The sequence below is a fragment of the Miscanthus floridulus genome, chromosome 5, assembly GCF_019320115.1.
Source record: "Miscanthus floridulus cultivar M001 chromosome 5, ASM1932011v1, whole genome shotgun sequence".
Classification (NCBI taxonomy): Eukaryota; Viridiplantae; Streptophyta; class Magnoliopsida; order Poales; family Poaceae; genus Miscanthus; species Miscanthus floridulus.
This window is the reverse complement of record NC_089584.1, coordinates 110,618,743-110,637,551: the sequence shown is the minus strand read 5'-3', so window position 1 is coordinate 110,637,551 and position 18,809 is coordinate 110,618,743. Positions and strand designations below refer to the sequence as shown.

The following is an 18,809-nucleotide window of genomic DNA, read 5'->3' as shown; positions in this document are numbered from 1 at the left end:
TAGCCTAGCCTAAAAGGGCCTGAGCAGCGAGCAGATACGATGTGTGCAGCGTCGCCTTTAGCTTTAGACACCGATGTGTGTAGCAAGAGGGCAGCGATAGAGAGCACACTGAGAAATGGAGAAAAAACAAAGAAGAAAGAATATGTTCGATCGGGAAGGAGGTCGTGACGCGAAGGCATGCAGTGCACACTCAGACTTTACGTAGCCACGGACATATTTCCCCCACTAGGGAAACTAGTATAATGCCCGTACTAACAGTACGGACTTTACTAATATCTAAAATATTTGGAAGAAAATATTTGTTTGCCAATGAACAAGATACTAAAAAAATCATACACAATAGAGGAAACATCTCAATTCATATATATATTGTATTAAAAATATAACAATACCTGATGATACAGTGCGACCATACACAATATCTAGAAGTTTCACCCATGTCTCCAGTTGTTTGTACCAAGTATATTGCCTCAGATAATCAACCAAGTACATTGCCTCAGATAATCAATGATGCCACACACAAGTCCATGCTTACCTTTGTCCACTCCCACAAGGATAGAATAATCCATGACGTTCACCGACTGCAAGTACAATAATTATGTTCACAAATGTTTTTATTGAATACATAACTGTCAGTAATTGCGGCAAAGATGCGCTTTATACTTACAGTGAGGAAGGACTTGTCATTCCAGATTGCATGTTGCAAAAAATGCCTTGTTCTTAACATATGCAGTAAGACACATCACCACCTGGCTTCCATTGCGACAACGATAAAATTGACTGCAAGTTTGCATTTGAGGTGTAAGTTAACCTGAAGCAATATTTATTTGATCATTCTGAACCTGGAATTACTCTGAAATTGATGTTACCTAAGTTGATCCATTCAAGACAATTGGTAAGGAGTTTGAAAAGAACAAATCAATTTGTGTTCTAAAATCCAGGGGCTACGTTCGGATGCTAATTAGGAGGACTAAACATGAGCTAATTATAAAACTAATTGCACAGATGAAGACTAATTTGCGAGACAAATCTATTTAGCCTAATTAATCCATCATTAGCACATGTTTATTGTAGCACCACATTGTCAAATCATGGATTAATTAGGCTTAATAGATTCGCCTTGTAAATTAGTCTCCATCTGTGCAATTAATTTTGTAATTAATCTATATTTAATACTCTAAATTATTGTCCAAACATTCGACGTGACAGGGACTAAAAATTAGTCACTGGAACCAAACACCCCCTTATTTGCTTCTTTGATATACATTAATTGTTCATTAGTTCATAAACCTTTATGTTCTCAGGATGAAGAGCCCCAACAGCTAGTTTTAGATATATAATTATATATATGTTATTATGCCATGCAAATTTCTCTAACTCCATAACCAGATAAATCTGTAAGGGAGCTCCAAACAGAAAAGGCTTAAATCTCTCTAACAACAATATGATATGCAGCACCTAAAAATCCTAAATCTTGAGTGTCCGTTAGTATTTATAGAACATAGCTAATGAGAGGACCTTGAAAAACAATAGTAGAAATAAATCACCTAGTAGGCCTTTGAGTGCATTAAAACATAGGCAAGTGTCCTCCACCAGTATAGGCCCATTCACCTATATGAAGAACAGGATACGGATTTTAACCAGACCAGAAAGCTCATGGAATTTAGAATTCACAAATATGGAAGTACCTGAGATTCTCAGTTATATATGTCAAATCATATCCAGATTCTCAGCTATTCTCAACTGTACTTTGCAGAGTTAGCAATGCAAGCTCACTGTACAAATACCAATATACCATTAAAATAAACCATTGTTCCGCTAATAAGCTACATACAGTTATTTCAATAGGGCGATCGCCAAGAACAAGCTGAGCACCAATATCTTCAGACACCCTCCTAGCTGCCCGGAACTACCAAAGTACAGTATATGAGATGCATAATTTGGAAACTGAAAGTACACAAAATTAAATGCACTGGAAAACCATACATGGATGACCAATAAAATGTATGTCCGTGCTAACGCTATGGTGACACTTCGTCCATGCACATCAAAAAATGATCAAGTTCCAATGGCAAATACACTCAGGAAATAAAGGTTAAGCCATTCACTGTACACATGAGCGTGGACCAGACGATGTTTAAGACAAAAATGATCAAGTTCCAATGGCAAATGTATATAAATCACGACAGTAGAAACTTCTATATAGTACCACTCAAGCAACGAAGTTCAAGTTCTGAAGGTATAAATACAGTTGTAAGCTGCAGTTTAACAATCTACTAGTAATATACTTCTTCTAAGAAGCACAGGTACCAATTCAGTATGATGATGACCCTTGAGCACCAACACATATACTAATTCTTTTCAGATGTACAAAAGCTGTTGTGACCCACAAAAGCTTTCATTAAAAAAAGCACGATAATTGCCGGTCATATAATTTACCAGACTGCAGGTTTTTGCACGGAATCCATACGGCAAAATTCCCAAAATGCAGGTTGTAACCTCAATTGTTTCCCTCATTTTTTTACTGTCCTTTTTTGTTTGTTAAACTGTTCTTGTACCAGTCATATTTAAGATTCAAGGTTACCTAACATTAGCAAACGCATTGCTGAGCTGTTGCAGCAGGTCCACCAGGGAGTGGCTAACGTTGTGTGGCTTCCCTGCAAGTAGAAGCCCTTTACTGAAGCAACAACGTGGAGAAGCTTCACATCGCAAACCTTAACCTGGGCACAGATGCACTCCTTCATTAGGCGTATGCTCGTACCCACACGCCTAAATTGGCTACTGCAGGGTTGCAATTCAACTAAAAAGTGCAAATCAAATTGAATGGCTACTACACCAATGCGAACGAACTCCAATTTTGTTAGTGCATTGAAGTGTGTGCATGAGAACTCACCTCGATTTGTTAGTGCAAGCGAGGATGTCCAGCAGCCGGCGGACGTGCGCCTCCGCCTGCTCCACCGTCGCGTACTCCTCCGCGGGGGCGGGCCTGTGGGCCTGCGGCGACCGAGAAAGGGGGCGGACGGCCGGCTGTGGTCACCCGCCGCGCGGGGCGACCTGAGTTGCCGCCAGACCGGCCTGGGTGGCCGCGGGGGCGCCTTGGGGACCTGCGGCGGCCGGTGCTCCGGGAGGCAGGACGCCCCCGCGGTAAACGGAGGGAGGACGTGCTGGTGCTCCCCTTAGGCCTTGTGCACGACGACGACTGGACTGCGGCGGCGGCTAGGGTTTCCTTGTTGGGGAATTCCCTTTGTGCCGTAAAAAAAAAAAAAAAGAAGATCGTAATGGCATGTGAGCCCAAAAAAAAAAAAAAAAAGTTTAGCGGTCTTCGACGTTACTGCCCAACTTTTTTATGCCCTTTATATCACAGCCGTTAGTTTGGGCTCTAACACCGTCAAACTGTAGATGTAAAAAGTCAAAAATACCCTTAAATTTAAATATATCATTAATTATTTTTAAGCATCTTAACGACTTCAAATGAAAAAACTAAAAACTAGAAAGTTGTAGATCTCGTCGAGATCTATAATTTTCATATAAAAATTATCTTCATTTAATTCCACAAAAAATATGATTTGATATGATTAATATATCTTAGAAAAATCAAATCTTTTTTTGCGGAATTAAATGAAAATATTTTTTATATGAAAATTAGAGATCTCGACGAGATCTACAACTTTCTAGTTTTAAGTTTTTTCATTTGAAGTCGTTAAGATGCTAAAAAAATTAATGACATATTTACATTTAAGGGTATTTTTTACTTCTCACACCTGCAGTTTAACGGCGTTAGAGCCCAAAGTGAAGGCAGTGGCATGGAGGGCACAAAAAAGTTGAAGCAGTGGCGCTGAAAACCGTTGAATTTTTTCAGAGGCTCACAGGGTATTGCGATCTTTTTTAATGGCACACAAGAAATTCCCTCTTTCCTTGTAGCTGTCGTTGGCTAAGGTATTGGGGAGACGATGCGAGGGATAGGAGTGTCGGGGCGCGCCGAGCCGCGGACTCGGCAAAAATTGCAGTTGATAAAAATTTCGGGTCTAAGACAGAGGATGGGATGCGTTGAAGGCTTTTGCATGGGGTGGAGCCGCGTAGGGCGCGCGGGGTGCAGCGAGGCATTTGAAGCCTGGCATCAAACAACTAACATCAACCATCGGTTTAGGTTTGAAGCTTAAGAGGTTTGTTTTTAGCCTTTAATTTTAATAGAGACGATTTGTTGTGTGTATTTTTCTGGATATATAATGGTTAGAGACTCTCAGCGGATGACTTTTTTTAGATAGACATAGTATAATTTTAATTGGTCTATAGGAGCATGCGGGCACTCAGTGTCGATACCTGATTAACGCTTTTAAACCGACACATGGCACGGCTATTTTTCCAAATCAAGTACTTGTCCACACGAATACTAGGTTTGGTTTAATTCCTAAAAAATTTTACCCTAAACTATCACATCGAATCTTGCGGCACATGCATGGAGTATTAAATATAGACGAAAAAAACTAATTGCACAGTTTGGTTAAAAATCATGAGACGAATGTTTTAAGACTAATTAGTCTATGATTAGCCATAAGTGCTACAGTAATTAACATGCGCTAATGATGGATGGGTTAGGCTTAATAAATTCGTCTCGCAGTTTCCAAACGAGCTATGTAATTAGTTTTTTTTATTAGTATCCGAAAATCTCTTCCAACATTTAAAATATCCAATATAATAATAAAAATTTTGGTTTCGTGAACTAAACACAGGCTTACCACGAAAAACGCGCTTGGTGAATGGATGTGACGATATACAGATGGAGCACAGGTGTCAGACCTGTGACGCTGCTCCTAGTGCACTGAGCACTGCAGGGATTGACTGGGTACTTTGGTAGGGCCGACGCCATGCAACCTCGAAAGCCGAAACTCGCGCTGCCGATTTCCAACACTTGGTAGGCCTGTCTCTTTTCTTTTTAATATAGTGTTTGTTTAGTTTTAAAAAGTTTTCTAAAAAGTATTACAGTAGTCATCATATCGAATCTTGCGATATGTGTATATAGTATTAAATGTAGACGAAAAAACTAATTACACAGTTTGGTTGTAAATTGTGAGACGAACGTTTTGAGCCTAATTAGTCCATGATTGAATACTAATTGCCAAATAAAAACGAAAGTGCTACAGTAACCATATTCCCAAAATTCGCGAACTAAACATGCACCTAGACATGAGCCAAGTTCGCGCAAATCTTTGAGCCACGTCGCCTCCTTTTTGTCCGCCGTTGAATTTTGATCGGTCGTGGAAAACCAGCGTCTTCAGTGCCTTCTTGACTCAAGCGCGTGATTCGCGAGGGACTCCTGTGTTGCCGTCGCTGCAGCCACCACCTCCGCCCTTGCTCTGTCCCCTGCCAGTAGTCACTAGATCGTCGCCGCCGATGCCTCCTCGTCCATCGCGCCTACCTTCCTAGCAAGGAGGCTGCAGCGAGCCAAGCTGGCCCTCTTCTCTCCCTGACGTATTATCATCCTCGCCGCTGCTCCTTTTCTCAGTGACAGCGCGGCGAGCGCTCCTAGCACGGTGGCCTTGGCCCTAGCCATGGGGCACGGCGATGGCTCCCTGGGACCTACCGAGGGCGCTCATCAGCCACCGGCAATCTAGTCATAAGGGAACCACGAGATTAGGGCCGGTGGCGACGTCGAACCAGATTTTGACTTTGAGCTCAAGATGGACGCCGTCGGCCACCATGTGTCGATGCAATGCTGCCAAGAGCAGAGATAGCCGCGCGGCGTGGGGGCAGCACAAGGCCTCTCGCTCGACAAGAGGCTCTGGCACCCACACGCCACAAACGTCATCGACTCCACGATGGAGCACCAGCTCGTTGATTCCTTCCGCGAGCTCCGCTGCCTCACCTTGTACACTTCGCTGCTGGAGTGCTGATGCAAACGGGCGGTGGCTCAACCGCAAGTTGACGGCAACAGTGACAATCACCTCCAGTCCTCCACCTGCCCCTGCCTTCTCTCTTCGGCAACAGGCCATGCTCGCTGCTTCTCCCATAGCGGGCGTAGGTGACAGCCAGCCACTATACCCACGCCTGTAGGATGGCCTGTAGAATGGTCATCCAAATCCCCTTTCAGTTTCCAATCCTAAGTTTTCATTTCATTCCAAGTCAAATGTTTGTCTGTTCTCCTTGGATCTGTGCTTTGCCAACCTGTAGGATCTCTGGTTGGCCTAGAGGGGGTGAATAGGCCTATCAAAATAAACACTCAAACTTTTATCAAATTCATCCTGCGGCACTGCCATTCTAGAGGGTGGCACTGTCGGACTATGGCACTACCGAACCAGAATAGCGGCACTGTTGCACCTGCAGACAACTTCGAGTCACAGTTCAAAATCAGTGAATGGAAACTTAGATCGAAAAAATTTCTCAGCTTACTGAAGGTATGATAGTCACAGATCAAGAGCTAGAAGTTGTAGGAACACCACACACAAGTAGATCGACTAGAAAACCTAGAAATCACCTCAACCAACAATATAAAATGCAAGTAATGTAAATTAAGTACAAGTGACACAATGATTTATCATGTGGTTCGGCTCGCTACCAGGGCTTGCCTAACTTCACGTTGTTGAGGTTAGCCACTAAGGCTTAGAGCTTTCTAACCCTTCCTCATTCTAAAGTCAATAGACTTAACTCTTAAGATGAGGGCTAAGTATACTAGCTTCAAGAGATGGTTACAAACCTTCTGAGGCTACCACACAAGTTGGCAAGCTCCACTTGCGACGCTCTAGCCGGCTAGGAGCCAAACTATAAGAGTAACAAACACAACCGCCAGCCAAAATGTGAACCAAGTGCTCTTTTGAGTTGAGGAATCAATGGAGCTGCTCTCTAATCGTGTTTTGGACCCTTTTCTCTCAAGAATTGATGGAGAAATCAATGGATTTGCTTGAGGGCTCAAGGTCACTAATGGAGGGAGAGAGAGAGAGAGAGAGAGCTCATTTTCTATTTTGGACGAGCTGGAATGAGCAGAAGGAAGAATATTGCCGTTGGGGAGGAAGAGGATGGCACGGTCACTTAAGCCGCGACAGCGCCTCTCTTCAAGTGCGGCTATGCCTTACCAGTCAAGACAGCAAGGGTAAGAGTGAAGTTTAGGCTGTCTTGGCTATAAATCTGAGGATGCATATGTATGTTTGAGCACTTGGTAGCACATGTTAGCTTAAGCATTGTGTCCCCCTTTATATTACGGCTTTTCCTATACTCAAGTTCAAAATATAAAAGAATTTAAACCTTCTTTGAGTTTGAAGCCATCTATATTTGTAATTGAGAGCTCCTCCATTTTGTGTATCATCCTCGAATATAAATTCCCTACTTGTCATCTCGATAAATTTCATTAGTTCTCTAATTGCGTGGTCATTATCACCAAAGCCCACAATTAGGGCTTGATTGCACTTTTAATCTTCCTCTTTTTGGTGATTGATGACAACCCAATTAGAGCTTACAAAAGCTATGAAATAAATTCTAAGCTTTTTCGAGCCATGGGTGTAGAGCCTCCCCCTAAATATGTTAATAAAAAATTGAATTCTCAAATTGGCATAAGAAGCCAAGATTCATATTTTAGTGAAAGTGATGGGACTTCCCCTACATCCATGCTCCTGTGGGGTGCTGCATATTGTGTCAGGTATGTAAAACATGATGCGAATAATAGTTTATGCACAACATGTTTTGTTGTTACAGCTAGGTGCGGCACTGCCACACCAGAGTGCGGCACTGCTGCACTTGCTATAACAGCACAGACCAGAACAAATACCACACAATATGTGATACATATAAAGATTTACATTCTAGCATATATGTCCATATCCTATAGATATATAAAGTATTTAAGTAGCATTATTACATAAATAGAGTTTTTAATGGACTCTCAAACTCTTACCTAACGAAGACTACTCTAAATGGATATGGACATGACTCTAGTTGCAGCAACTTTCTCTCCATGGCGTCGAAAAAGTTGCTGACCCCTCTAATTTTTTTCCTCCTTTGGCATAAAGCACCAAAAAGAGAAGAAAAGAAGAAAGATCAACACTCACTCCTCATCCTCTTGGATGGTGTCCCAATTGACATCATCCCCACCAGTAGCTCCACTAGCACCTGCAACGTTCTCCTCTCCACCATCATCATCGTCGTCGTCGTCGAAGGAGGAAGAAGAAGACACCACCGCCCTCCCTTTGCGATGAGTGGTCAAAGTGTGGCGCTCACGCCTGGTGCTTCTCCTCATGGACTACAAGGTGGACCTCAAACTTGTGTGAGGATCAAGCTCTGGCTACTCCTGCTCCTCCTCCTCCTCATCCTTATCCTCTGAATCTATCTCAGAAAGGCAAGGGTGGTCATCAAACCTTGGTGGTGACTAAACTGGAGAAAGAGGTGGCAGCCTTGCACACTCAGTAGCCTCTCGGTTGGCTTCATGGTTCTCCAACCGGTCCTAATATGCGGTCCTTGCTGCATAGGTGCATATGGTGAAAATAGCCTTGATGCACTTCCCAAACTTCTCCAGCTTCTTTTCATTGCGAGGCCTTGAGCAGGACGACTCAGGCATGTCCACAACTGATGGAGAGCATCTCACTGCTCTGTTAGCACCTGCTCCTCAGGTCTTCTCAATCTTATAGATGGTATGAAGACCATCTTTCTCAAATCTGTAGCCAGTGACCCTCTCAATCATAAACATGAGATAGGGGGCATAGGGTATCCCCTTTCTTCCATCCTCCATGGTGTTCCTCAGCTCACGCCATATGAAGCGAGGGACATTAAACCTATCACCTCTAGGAGCAAATCTAGCAAGTACATTCCTCACATATCCATTAAGATCATAAGCTACTCCATCCTTGGGATTGATAGTGTGCCTAATCAAATTATTCAGAATGTAATAATAGCTCTTCAGGCCACTGACCTTCCCATTTGCACTTCTCCTATCAATCCACATATAGGCAATATCACGGATCTCAGCTCTAGCTTCATCATGAATGTAAGTGAAGTCCTGCTCCTCCTCTCCAAAACCAAGGATTTAGCTAAAAGTCACGAAGTTAACTCTATAATGCTATGGCAGAACCGCCTAATCTAATGCCTCACAGGAGTTCTTGTCTTCCATTAGACACTAAGCACTCGAGGGAGAACACTAAATTACTCGGTTCTGTTGAGCACACACCAGGGGAGAACTAAAAAATCCACATTTTTGCCATCAGGATCACAAATGAGAGAATAAAACTTACATCATTTTTAACCATTTTTTACATCACTTTTAATACACGTCAGAGTATAATATTTATTAATATAACAGCGGAATGAAAGCATACTATCGGAGTTATGAACAATTTAATTGAACAGTAGAATATAAACATGTGATCAGAATTACAGCGGAAATGAATAACTAATCATGACATGATGAAGTATTGATATATCAACTACGGCAACAGATTATGAAACTTTTATTTATAAAAGCATTTGATGAGAGTTGTAAATAAACTATGATCGTAGCGTAAAGGAATCCTCGCTGAGTCCATCAGGAGGTGTCCACACACAAGTGTTAGCTCTAGCATCCACTTGTCACCTGCAACAGGGGGAATAAAACCCTGAGTACTCAATTGTACTCAGCAAGACTTACCCAACAGGAGAAAAGAAAAGACTCCAAGGATATGCAAGGCTATCTGGCTTGTGGGTTTATTATATTTGCAGGAAGCATTACTAAGCGTGTGTCCTTATATTTGATTTTTATTAATAGCCACATTGGTTCATTAACTAACCATTCTATGTAAGCACCTGTGCTACTTTCAAGCAGGTGGTAAGCAATCATATTTCCTTTGTCCATCTTCCATCTTTCATCTTTTAGTTCTTACTACGATGCTAAACCGTAGACAAGCCGTACCGGATTTCTCGGCGATTCGCGAATCAATGCCCCCAGCTGGGTACCCCAAAAACACACGCCCCGCTTGTACCCAAGACACAAGCAGGACCAACCCATCACTCTCCTATCCTGGGTGTCTAGGTCCCCGTCCAAACTGGGACTCCAAGCTCCCGCCCCTGAGTCCCAGACCCAGTGCGGTGCAAGGACCTCCTCCACCAAAATAAAACCCTACCAGTCGGTTTGGAAAGAGCCAGTTCCGTGATAAGAGAGCAACAAGTCTTCTAAGCGCCCATACACAAGTATGTGCTCGGGATAATAAGTTTGTGATTTGCCTAGAATCTTATGCAACGATCGGTCCTTAACCGACCAGACAGGGAAAATAGTGTAACCAAGTTATGCCCCGTGTCCACGGCGACACAACCTCTTAAACTCACCAATACCCAAACCATATCCCTGCCCGGTCACCACTTTTTCTTTCCACCATTTATATTTTCCGAGTGATAATATTACAATAATATATTTCCTATCTCTCGCGAGTGACAGACAATCACTCGACTTTTACCGGAGTCCTATAGCATAGCATAGCATTCTACACGATCCTATCATACTAGTAAGACTCGTAGGATAAAGATATATATGCAAGTGGGTTTCATTCAATTCCTTAAAACTTAATGCACAAATATAATTTTAACTGCAGAAAAGTAGGGGTTATGCACCGGGGCTTGCCTGGGTAAGATATATTAAAAAGTTAGTGTCTACATCTTCAGATCATCCACCATCAATTGAATAGAAAGCCCATTGCATCATCTCATAGAGAGAATACCATTACACCATCTTCGGATCCCCAACCATCATTCAATTGATCCGTTGATCCATCATCGTACCTATATGATATGCAATGCGAAGGCATAATTAATCAACTGCAACCGTGACTCATGAAAATACGATTTATGCCTCTCAAGCTAACGCGCTAGCTCTATCGACGACTGTACTTAGGTTACATACCCGAGTTGTTTCTTTATTTCGTCCTATCAATTTAATCATTATTCGAATTAGAGCATCGTTATCTATCTAGCAAACTAATTATTCTGGTGCTACAAAAATTACCGTGAGTACCTAGCATTGCTAGGAACCTACTGTACAAATTTTAGATTTAACCATATTACCAATTTATCACGAAAATTCATACAAGTTTATATTTTACAGTATTAAGTATCTTAGATTAATTATATAGCTCCCAAAAATATCACCAAACTATGTGAACAAAATATACTAACAGGTAGAGCATAATTTTAGGAGACTAACAAAACTGATTTGGCATTTTTACGATTTTTCTATACTTTATTGTCAATTTTCGAAGAGCACTAATTTAACAAAACAAAACAACTCAACAGGAAAGGACCTGGGCGGCCAACTCGGCCCACAGGCGCGCAGTGGCCCAGCAGCAGGCCAGCCCAGCAAACCGCACGCAGTAAAGGGGCGCGGCGGCCCTGCAAGGCACGCGGCCCAGACAGCGACGGTAACAGGCTGGCAGCGCGGCAAAATTTCAAAACGGTCCCTGAACCTCCATTAAATTACCCCTCAGTACACTCAGCACTATTCCTATGGGTCACGTATTTGCGTAAAGAACCCTGTATAAATTTTTGTCTTGGACTTTCACCCATCTTACCTTCACTTCGTCTTCTACATCTAGAGGAGCAGAGGAGCACCGGCCGACACGGCATGGCAGCCCGACGGCGGTGGCCGAGGAGCGGGGAGGGGAAACGGCGCTGCCGACAGTCCGAATCCTAGGCATCGAACTCACGGTACTCATCTCCAACGTCCTCGTTGTCCTCCTCATTCACTCCGTTGGCCAGAAGCGCACAAACATTAGGAAAGGCAAACAAATTAAATAATCACATAAATTCAAAAGAGCTCCAAAAATCATAAAATTTATCTGGAATATAGATATTGATTTTAGATAAATTTAGGAACAAGAATCACTAGAATTGGAGTACGGATGGAGGAGATATTAATTTGCAAAGTGGGCTGCGAGATTAAATAAACAAGTCATTTAGGAGAGACATGCAAACACGTGCTTTGCTCCTGGTTTGGAGAAGGAAATAACAAGGAGAGAGAATGAGGCAACCATGCAGGGACAAAACACAGGACGTCGTGTTCCATGCGTCCGCTCGCCATGGATGGCTACTGAAGCTCGAGAGCAGCTCGGTATAGACCAAGAGAGGAAAGGGGGCTGCTTGGGGGAGACAGAGGAGGTGCTGGGGAGGCTCACCGCTGAACCAATCGAGCTGCAGCGGCTACACACGAGAGATTGACGAAGCGAGCTGTGCTCAGTCGAAGGTAACCGAAGCGAGGATTTGGGGCTGGCTCGTGCTTGCTAGAGCAGAGGAGGAAGTTGAATAGCAGCGAGCTCGCGTGGGGTGGAGGAGAAGCAAGTAGCGGGCTCTTCTATAGGTAGCACAAGGCGAGGCAGTTCCGACGGTGCAGACGGTGCGCAGGTGGCCGGATGCGACACGGCAGCGAGGATGCGGCTCGCGGAAGGGCAGCGCCGGTGCGAGGATCTCGGGCGCACACGGGCACGGCGGTGGCTTGGCTGGTTGCGAGTGCCGGCGCGCGGGATGGCAGTGCAGAGATAATAAGGAGACGGACAATAAAGGCAGCAGCAGCAAGCTAGGATGGCCGGCCAGCATGCCTGGCAGAGGGAACAGTGGCGCAGCGACAATACAAAGACAGATAGAGACACGGTAGACAGAGACACTGATTGAAAGAAAGACAGAGGAACAGTGGGAAGGAGACAGCTGTTTGAGTTGACTTCACCTTACGAGTAACCTTGTAGTAATACTTGACTAATGACTTCACCTGGACGAGAGACCAGATAAGTAACTCGCTAGCGAGTACACAAGTCGCTAAGCTAGCTCGCAAGCCCAACAAGAAACTATTAGTCTCTGATATGCGGCTGCTCTTCTGCGATGCGTCGCCGTTTACTAATTTAAATAATTTGCAACGTCTAGGCACAGAAAAATTTCAACAAAGCTTGAATTTAAATTTGATTCAAAAGCTATATATATATATGTATATCATTCTATTTATTAATGGATTTTATTTTATTTATAAAAGTTGCTTCTTATGCTTAATCTAATATAACAAACCGTTTGCTAGAATCATCGTCGGACATTCATAAATATTCCTACGCATGGCATAGTTTAACTTGAGCGTTTATCTGAGTCCACAAAACTAAGTCACACGGGATTCGCTTATCGCATCAAGTACGTTTTAAATCAAAATCCGAGAAACCTCACTTCAAAATTTTTTCTTAGGCCTAAATTATGGTGCTAATTAAGCTCATAACACCAGGAGTGTTACAAATGCCGTCCCTTAATCATCCAGTGAATCTCATCAATGTAGATGCTATAGAAGAAAGTGGCATGGAACTGGGCTAGCACTTCTTCATTCCAATTATATCTAAAACTCATAATATCAGTGAGGCCAAATAACTCACAAGCCTTGATCACTTTATTGAATTCTAGCTCATTCTTTCCCTTCATCTCCTCCCAATCAACATACTACATCTTGGCAACCTTGGATTTCTTGGAGTTGAAGTTCACAGATGCATAGAAGTTGGAATAAAACTCATTCCAAAACCTGTAGTCAATCCCCAAATCCTTTGGCTGCTCATAGGATTGTTTTTCACGTGCTTCTTCCACCATCTTTAGCTTTCCCACATAATTGAGCATGGGATGAGCATGTGTGTTAACAGGACGCCTCATAACCACAACCTCAGAATACTCTCTGATATAGCTTCTGTCAAACTCCTCAAGATGAGGTGGAGTATCTAGGCAAGCACCTAGAGGAATGGTGTGGCTAGCCCTCTCTAGGTTCTCCTCATCCTGGATCATCTGATCTCTCCTCCCCCTATCTCTGGCAACATCTCTGCCTGCTACACTACTACTGCCCCCTGTGGTCCTGCTATGACCATGACGAGGCATCTGCTTATCCTAAGGCTCGATCATATTCCTCTTCCCCCTTCGATCATCATCACCTCCAGAGGCCATCTATGCAAACAAATATAGGTCCAAATGACAAACTATACATAAGGGGTGTAGAAGAACACTTGTAAAACACTTTGGATAGATGAGATGATTCAAATCTTAGGTTAGGAAAGCACCCTGAACCAATCTGGTCAGAGAGTACGGCACTGCCGCACCCTAGGAGCGGCACTACCACACCTAGTGCTTCACCTCCCCCATGATTCATTTCTTCTCAACTATTCAGACTATTTCTCAATCATTCTCCAAAACCACTAGACAATCTCAGAATGAGTAGACCTAAACAAATACATGAAGTTGTCTACAATGTAGGTAAAGTAGCTACATGTTTAAGATAGAAATACATCTGGTGCACAAATCCAACCAAAATAGAGAGTCATCGACGGAACAACATCTATATTTACATATTCATTCTGTTGAGTGTGGCACTACTGCGGGTATAGATGAGGCTCAACCAATGAATCTTTGTTTTGATTCAATTCATTCATCAAATTAGTTTCTACCCTAATTATGCAGTCACTAGAAACCATCATTCAACAAAGATAGAGCTCCATGGCATAGATCGAGAACAGGTTAGGGTTTCACCTTGATTTATGTGGATTGAGGAGGAAAGGGAGAGAATGGCTTCGTCCATGAACTTCAGCTGCTGCTGGTGACGATGAGGAAGAAAGGCAACAGTAGGGCCGACAGTGCCAGAGTCGACGGCATGACGCTGGACAGTGGGCGACGGCGGCTGCTCTACGCGGGCGGTGGAGAAGAGAGGTGGCTGCTGCTGGGGTAAGAAAACAAGAGGGTTACTGTAACACCTCTGGTGTTATGAGCTTGCTTAGCACCGTGATTTAGGCCTAAGAAAAATTTTCGAAGTGAGTTTCTCAGATTTTTGATTTAAAACATACTTGAAGCGATAAGCGAATCCGGTGTGACTCGGTTTTATAGACTCAAATAAACGTCCAAGTTAAGTTACTCAGTGCATAAAGATATTTAGGAATGTTTGACAACAATTCTAGCAAATAAGTAGCGGATGGTTTGTTCTATGGGATTAAGTGTGAAAAACAAATTTTGTAAACCAAATAAAATATAGCTGGTAATTCATATTTAGATAAAAGTTTGAAGTGCAAGTTTAGTAAATAAAATGTTATTTTTTGGCATTTAAATTCTAACAAAATTTTCTAAATCTTAGTTTCATGTTTAGTATGATTGGTTGCATCAAAGTGTGTACTTGCGCCTTCGTCGCATTAGTAAGTTGTTTTCGGTTCGCTTTTAAAAGCGTGCGCGATGTCGTTCCGGCCGCTGCCACTGCCTCGTTCTGCGTCGTGCTCCTACCATCTCACATCGCGTCTTGGTCCTTGCACCGCTGCAACACTATCGACCGCCCGCATGCGCTTGCTTCCTCATCGGCCCCGCTCTCGTCCTTGCTGCTGCTGTTGTGTACGGTTTTGCTTGCTTTTCCCGCCCTCACTGTTTGCCACATTGTCTCCTCGCATTAACTCGGCCTTGCCTTTGCTAGCAGAGCACATGGTTCTATCCCTGCTGCGCCATGTCCCTTCACGTTCTGTGCATGCGCAGGCGTTGCTTCCGACCATGTTGTGCTAGGCCGCACATGTTGCTGCCCCTTCCTCAACTTCTTGAGGATGCCGAGCTGCTCTCGCCTTGCTCACACACTCTCACATGCTCTCCGCTCGACCTCGCCCTATTCTCCCTCTCTAGCTGCTGCTTGCTATGGCCATGTCGCCTTAGGCTGCTCCTCATGCCGCCGACCCCGACGCGCCCTTGCTGCCTCTACACGCCGTAGCTCAATGACGCCCACGCGTGACTCCCTCCCTGCTCCTCTATCGCTATGAAGCCGCCTGAGCTACTGCCTCGGTCACTGGTGCACGCCATGCCCGCTGCTCCATAGAAATCGCCATGGCCGTGCCCGCCATCGTAGCGTCTCACGCTTGCCGTCGCCCTACCCCTGTGGATGTGCTAGAACAAAGCCCATGGCGCTGCCCCTCCAAAGCTGCCGTTGCCCCACGCATCGTTCCACCATGCACCCCGAGAGCGCCATCGCTGGGCCACCATCACCGCGCCTTCTGCTCCCGTCACAGCTTCACCTCCATTGCCCAGCGCCCGAGCCCCTGCTATGCCCCCAGCGCCACTACCGCATGCAGCTCTGCCTTGCCTCTGTCGAGCACCAAGCACCGCGCGCGAGTGTGTCGTACCCCGTTGCAGCCATGTCCATCCTACCAAGCCACATCACTCTGCCATGGCTGCATCCATCGGTGTCGGCTCTTCCACGCGCGTGAGGCTCCCTTAGGACAGAGAAGGGTAAGAATCTAAGTAGAAAGTTTGTACAGGGTTCTAGGTGTAAAATATGTGACTCACATGAATAGTGCGTTTGTACTGCGGATTGATTTGAGGAGAACTCGAGGGCCCTCGTGACAATTTGCCATCGCACCTGTGGGCTCATCTACGTGGGCTGGCCTATTGGGCCACTCACCCAACGTCTCCATGGCCGCGGCCTACTCCACGCCCCACCTGGGCCGATTCGCGTCGCTTGGGCCGTGATCGCCTATCTAGGCCGGTCTCAGGCCGCCTGGCTAGGCCACGTGCTCCTATGTCGCTCACGCCCACGCCCGCCGGGGCTGGCCTGGTGCCTCCCGCGCCTAGGCCGCGTGCGCACATTGAGCACCTAGGCCGCGCGTCCGCTGGGCCTAATAGGTGGCCGCTGGCGCATTTAGTTTTGTAAAGCAAGTGTTAATTAGTTTTGGAAACAAACTTGTAAAATCTATATAAATTTGTGTAGTTAACCAAAAATTATGAAACCAATTTTGTTAGGCTCCTAAAATCATGATCTATCTATTAGTATAGTTTGTTCACATAGTTTGATAATATTCTTGGAAGCTATATAATTAATTTGAGATACTTAATATTGTAAAAATATAGACTTATAGAAATTTCCGTGATAAATTGGTTATAGTATTAACTCTAAAAATTTACAGTAAATTATTAATACGATTAGCTGCTCACTGTATTTTTATAGCTCTAGAATAATTAGTTGCTAGATAGATAATGATGCTTATTTCGAATAAAGATTAAATTGATAGAATGGAATAAAGAAACACCTTGGGTTTGTATAACAAACATTTTTGGAAAATAACACCTTATTCGACAACATGGCTATGTAGCCTTAGTACGGTCATCGTTAGAACTAGCTCATTAACTTAAGGGGCATAAATGGTATATTACGAGTCACAATTGCAGTGATTAATTACATCTGTGCATTGCATCGCATTGCATTTCATAATAGGGACGTCAATGGATCGTGGAGTCATCAGGAGTTGCTAGAGAAATAGTGCTTTTGGAGATCGGGTTTCCATGATGGAAAGCAAACTTCTGATTAAATCTTACCTAGGTAAGCCCCGATGCATAACCCCTATTTTGCCGCACTTTAAATTATATTTGTGCATTAAGTTTTGAGGAGTTGAATGAAACCCACTTGCATATATATATATATATCTGTATCCTATGAGTCTTACTAGTATAACAGGATCGTGTAGATTGCTATGCTACATGATTCTGGTAGAAGTCGAGTGGTTGCCTGTCACTCGTGAGATATAGGAAATATATTACTGTATTATTATCACTTGGAAAATATAAATGGTGAAAAGGAAAAATGGTGACCGGGCAGGGATATGGTTTGGGTATTGGTGGGTATAAGAAGTTGTGTCCTGCGGCCACGAGGCATAGCTTGGTTACAACCGTTTTCCCTGTCTATGTCGGTTAAGGACCGACCGTTGCATAAGATTCTAGGCAAGTCACAGACTTATTATCCTGAGCACATACTTAGGTATAAGCGCTTGGAAGACTTGTTGCTCTCTTGTCGTGGGTTTCGGCTCTTTCTAGACCGACTGATTGGAGACGGGGATGATGGAGGTCTTTGCACCGCTCTAAGTCTAAGACTTAGGAGCGGGGGCTTGGAGTCCAAGTTTAGACAGGAACCTAGACCCCTTGATAGGAGGGTGATGGGTTGGTCCTGCTTGTGCCTAGGGTACAAGCGGGCATGTGTTTTTGGGGTACCCAGTTGGGGTCATTGATTCACGAATTACCGGGCGATCCGGTACGACTTGTTTATGGCCTAGCACCGTAGTAAGAACTGGAGGATGAAAGATGGAAAAAGGAAATCTGATTGCTTTCCACCAGCTTGAAAGTAGCATAGGTGCTTATGTATAATGGCTAGTTAATGAACTAATGCACTGCTAATAAAAATCGAATATAAGGACGCACCCTTAGTAATGCTTCTTGCAGATGCAATAAACCCACAAGCCAGATAGCCTTGCATATCATTGGAGTCTTTTCTTTTCTTCTATTAGGTAAGTCTAGCTGAGTATAATTGAGTACTCAGGGTTTTATTTTTCTCTGTTGCAGATGACAGGTGGATGCTAGAGCTGACCCTTGTGTGTGGATTCCTCCTAGTGGGCTCAGAGAGGATTCTTTTACGCTGCGATCATAGTTTTTTTATTTATAACTTTCACTAAATATTTTTATAAATCAAAGTTTATAATCTGTTGTCATAGTTTATTTATCAATGCTTCATCATGCCATGAATAGTTATTTATTTCCGCTGTAATTTTGATCACATGTTTATATTCCGCTGTTTAATTAAATTATTCATAACTCTGATAATATGATTACATTCCGCTGTTGTAACAATAAATATTATACTCTGATGTCATATTAAAAGTGATGTAAGAAATGGTTAAGAATGATGTAAGCTTTATTCTCTCATTTGTAATCCTGATGAAAAATATGGATTTTCGAGTTCTTCCTTGGGGTGTACCCGACGGAACTGTGTAATTTAGTGTTCTCCCTTGAGTGCTTAGTGTCTAATAGAAGACAAGCACTCCTAGGAGGCATTAGATTAGGCGGTTCTGCCATAG

At 43.6% G+C, this 18,809-nt stretch overlaps 1 long non-coding RNA gene across 3 annotated transcripts; it reads right to left on the bottom strand.

Moving 5' to 3' along the window:
- Positions 1–342: 342 nt before the first annotated feature.
- LOC136453020 (uncharacterized) lies at positions 343–3,237 on the bottom strand. 3 transcript variants are annotated; one of them, XR_010758939.1, is made up of 6 exons: positions 2,894–3,237; positions 2,585–2,800; positions 1,689–1,775; positions 1,548–1,611; positions 668–780; positions 343–581 (listed from the first exon to the last, which is right to left on the bottom strand). It is a non-coding gene; the product is annotated as an uncharacterized lncRNA (long non-coding RNA). The 3 variants fall into 3 exon arrangements; XR_010758938.1 differs by having other exon boundaries at positions 1,689–1,909; positions 2,585–2,720; XR_010758937.1 differs by having other exon boundaries at positions 2,585–2,720.
- Between the last annotated feature and the right edge of the window lie 15,572 nt (positions 3,238–18,809).